We start from the raw sequence: 4,872 nt of genomic DNA, 5'->3' as shown, positions 1-4,872 counted from the left end.
CTTTCTTCGCCACATTTGCTTATGCACCCATTTGTCTTCAGTGATCCGTTCGACACCCGTGATCACACAGGTTGATATGTTGTTCCAAGTGGGCTTTGTTGCTTCTGAGCTAGATGGCCGCTTGTTTACCTTCAAGCTTTTAAGACCCCAGACGCTATATCTTTTGATAGTCATGGCTGTTTCTTAAGGAGCCCTGGCAGGTATCAATGAGTTCGGCGGCAGTCTGAACCCCCCCACCCCTCCACCCTGGCCTCTTTCTGCTGCAGGAAAGATGTTTAGTCACGGAAACCCACTACTCGATTTGATGGCGGTGAGTTTGGTAGGTTGTTGTTTTACATTTTGTTTTGTTTTTGTTAAGGCCTTACCATGGGTAGTCACATCATGTAGAATCTTTTGAGATACATAACACATCTACAAAGAAATGCTTGCATTTGAAAGATGAGCGAACTGGGGTTTAGAGAAATTAAGTCCCTTAGCTAAGATTGCATAGCTAGTAAAACCACTGAAGTGAGACTCGAACCCCGGGAAATCTGGCATCCAACCCCTGCTTTGCCGGCCACATCACCCCTTGGGGCTGCTTGGGAGGAAGGAAGAGAAATAAACGCAGACTTCAGCCTGTATGTTCAGCAGCAGACTAGACATTATGTTTATTTAATCTTGTAACACTCTTGTGTGGGCAGTATAATTGCTCCTGTTTTACAGATGAACAGACTAAGGCTCCGTGAGGCTAAGAATTAGTTGAAAAGATAATAACACAATCAGGCTAGCTTAGGGGCTCCTAAACTGTTTCCATGGGGTCCTGGTGTCAGAAACAGTTAAGGGCTTGGCCATTAAGCAAAAGGCTGGTGATTCAAACTTACCAAGCAACTCTGGGAGCTGCTTCCAGAAACATTACAATCCAGAACGTGAGGCGGTTCCACTCGGTGCCTGGGTCTCTGTGAGCCAACTACACAGCAGCTCACAACAGCAGCTTGTTTTGAGAATGGTGGCCGATATTGTGCTGGCAAAGGCCTTCCCTGGGTTGGAAGGCACTCAAAACACAGGACCGGGCAGTGTTTCCTTCACTGGGGTCGTCATGAGTCTGAGCCCACATGCTGGGAGACAACAGCAAACACAACTTGCTTTTGTGCTATATCCATAGATCCTTCCGGCAATCTGGTGAAGCCTATAGACGACTCCAAAAATGTTTCTAAATGCAAAAACGAAAACACATAGGGTTGCAAGGGACAGAAATTGCACTAAAATACATTTGTTTATATATTAAAAAATAACAAATCCATAATTTAATAACAAAAGCGCTTCTTTATTAGCATATTAAATAATAAGATCTAGTGGCTGGTTTAATAACTACTCTAATTTCAAGGTTGTGATGCTCATTAAAATATTTCAAGAAATCTGTAATAACCTTAATGTGATACAAAAATATCTGTGCTTTTTATTGGTACTAAAACCATAGGAACTAAAGGTGCATCTGACTTATTGCCTTTATTCAGAACTGGAGGTGAGGCTAACTTTTGGATAGACTTTGAGGACAGTGAAAATATACAAGAAAAACTCCTTCGTGCGGGTCCACGTGCTGCTTAAATTCTATCTATGGAGTGATGGGCATCCAATAACCACCCCAGGCTAGACTGTCACTGTGGCTGCTAGGTAGAGCGGCAGTCAAAATCGGACACCTTTGTGCTGTGATAATCTCTCCTGGACATGTTTCATTGAAGAAGGCCATAGACACACCTTTCGTCTGGATGACCCATCAAAAAACCCAGCAACAGGGCCATCAAGATGTGTGTGATACTGACCCAGGAAGGGTGTGGTCCTTGGTGCCTTTTGTGGCAGACTTGAGTACATCAGAATGGACAGCCCAGAATGTTTACACCGCGTTAGACTTCTTCTTTTTTTAAGATCATTTTATTGGGGGCTCTTACAACTCTTGTAACAATCCATACATCAGTTGTATCAGACATATTTGTACATATATTGCCATCATTCTTTTCTAGACATTTTCTATTGAGCCCTTGGGATCAGCTCCTTTTTCCCCCTTCCTTCTCCCCCACCCCGTAGATTGTTATTATTTTCATATCTCACACCAACTGCCGTCTCCCTTCCCCCTGGTTTCTGCTGTTCTTCCCCCTGGAGGGGTGTGTGTGGTTATGTGCTATTCATTGCGATTGGTGCTCCCTTCCTCCCTACCTCTCCCCCGACTGTCCCCCACCCTTTTAACAGCGTGATTCCCATTCCCATCCCTGGGTTCTGTGTGTCGTGAGCTTTATCTCTTGCCTATACCTATGTACATGTTCCCGTCCAGCCCAGAGTGGGAATCAGCACTGGGGTCATGATAGTGGGGGAGGAGGGGAGGAAGCCTCAAAGAACCAGAGGTATATTGTGTGATCCATTAGGTGGGATCAGCTCAAAGGCAACTGGGTCCCGGCAGAAGTACAGTCAGCACGCTCCTCAGAGGCCAGGATAGAGACACTTTGTCTCACGTCCTTTGAACATGTTGTCCGGAGAGACCATTCCCTGGAGAAGGACGTCATGTTTGGTAAAGTAAAGGGGCAGCGAAAAAGAGGAAGGCCCTTCCCTGCGACCCCTCTGTGGGGGGATGTTCCATTGTCGCCTTAGACTGCGTCGGTCAGTTTCTGACAGATTGTTCCTTCTCTGTTAAAGAGGGGTCTTCAATCAAAAAAGATTGGTTGAGTACCTTATGTGTGCCAAGCAGTGTATCAAGCATTGAGAATTCATTTATTCATTCCGTTTGCATGTAGCGAGTACATTGTTAATTAAGATCCTTTGGATCAAGCAAAAACAAACACACAAAAGTCAGGCATTTATTGGCTCATATAACCGAGAAAGTCTAGTAGTGGCACTTTTTCAGGTATAGCTGGGTCCAGGCCATGCCACTGTGTTAGCTTCATTCTCAGACAGGCTCACTTGAGTGGGACAAAGCTGACAACCCGCTATTTTAGAATGAAGTTATCCAGAACACTTCACTGTGCTCACGCAGAATCTGTACATAGACCAAGAGGCGGTCGCTCAAAGGGAGCAAGGAAGGGCTGCACGGTTTACAATCAGGAAAGGCGTGTGTCGGGGCTGCATTCTCTCACCACCCTTAATCAGTCTGTGTGCTGAGCAAGTGATCCGAGAAGCTGAACTGTATAAAAAAGAAAATGGCAACAGGATGGAAGGAAAGCTCATGAACACCCTGATATACGCAGATGACACCTAACTAGGGCAGCGTCGTTACTTCTATGTTGCAACAGTGACAGAGCTGACCAGTGGCCTTCGAGACAGGGCGGCCCACAAAGCTGAAATTCTTTACCATCTGGTCATCTATGGGGAAAGCTTGCTGATTCCTAATCGGCAGCACTGATTCTCATTCGGGAACACACCACCCCAAGCAACGGAGCTCAGGTTCACATGCAGACTGGGCTGGGAGGTGTTGGCCAGGTTACTCCATGACCTTTGCCCCAATTTCCTCATCTATCAAATGGAGGTAAGAAAATTACCTACCCGAGGGGGTTTGTTTTGTTTATTTGTTTTTCATGAAGAAGAGGATGAAAGTGTTCTGGAATGAGATATGGAATACGTGATAATATACAATTTTATGAATACATTAAAAGCCACTGACTGATACACTTTAAAAGTAGGATTTTTCATATGAAAAACAGACTTCCTGGATCCACTGAGACTGGGAGAACCCCAAATCTATTGCCTGGGGGTAATCTTAAAACCTTGAACCAAAAATATTCCAGGAAGTCCTCTAAGCAATTTAGTCAACTAATAATGAGTGTTGCCTTGTAAGTAATTATCTGTCTCTGTAGATTGACCTCTTCCGGACTTCATATACAGAAAACCATGCACACACAAACAAGACGCAAACAAACCAAACACACAACGAAGACTAAATAAAACCTCAATCAAAAGGGAAGCAAAAACTAATAAAAACCAAAACAACTTTAAAATGGGTCAAAATGGAGATCAAATGATAAGTTATTACACTTTAAGCGAACGACATCTGCCACAATCAACTTTACAATGCTTTTTGATACCAAAGTTTTTCACTTCCCTCGACTAGGTAGAAGGGGATTCACCAGAGGCTTAATCGATGTAGAAACCCTGCAAATGGAATTTGGGTTTCTATAGTTATCTACAGCCTTCTGCAAGCTGGATGTTCACAATTTAAGCTCTGATGTAATTCTCTCCTTTGGATTTTATTATTTACAATTCCTGGATCATATGCGCTGGTGTGCTTCTCCCACGTGGACTTAGTTGATGCCTCGTGTAGATGACTGCTTGTTTGAAGACACGCCTTCCAGACTCCAAATGCTGCTCTATCTGAAAGCCAGACACCATCTGTTGTCTTCATCCCACTTTGCTATCGCACTCGCATCTTCAGCGATCTCTTCTTCAGGGCAAGCACTGAGCAGGGCCGTGCCAGAACTGTTCCTAGATTGGGGCTAGAATTAAGTGCAGGCCCAAATAAAATTCACTGCATCATGGTATATATATATATACTGCATCATATATATATATATATACACACACACACACACTGCATCATATATATATACCACACATATATACCATATATACACCATATATATGTGCCACATATATCTGTATACCATGGTATATATATATATATACACCATCTGTATATATGATTGATTTTAGAGACATCATTATCATTTTATCATAGAGAACATTATAAAGAGAACATTATAAAGCATCCCTCCAGGGCATAAGTTAGAGCTACAGAGGCAATAACTGGTTGATAATAGTCCAGGGGCATGGCAATAATGGATGTATGACATGTGTTGAATATGCCAATAAAACTATTTTTTAAATTATCTGTCTGAGTTTGAGCTGAAAACA

The sequence above is a fragment of the Echinops telfairi genome, unplaced genomic scaffold, assembly GCF_000313985.2.
Source record: "Echinops telfairi isolate 266 unplaced genomic scaffold, ASM31398v2 ScPeMD7_7457;HRSCAF=8495, whole genome shotgun sequence".
In the NCBI taxonomy this organism is placed as follows: Eukaryota; Metazoa; Chordata; class Mammalia; order Afrosoricida; family Tenrecidae; genus Echinops; species Echinops telfairi.
This window is presented reverse-complemented; position numbering follows the sequence as displayed.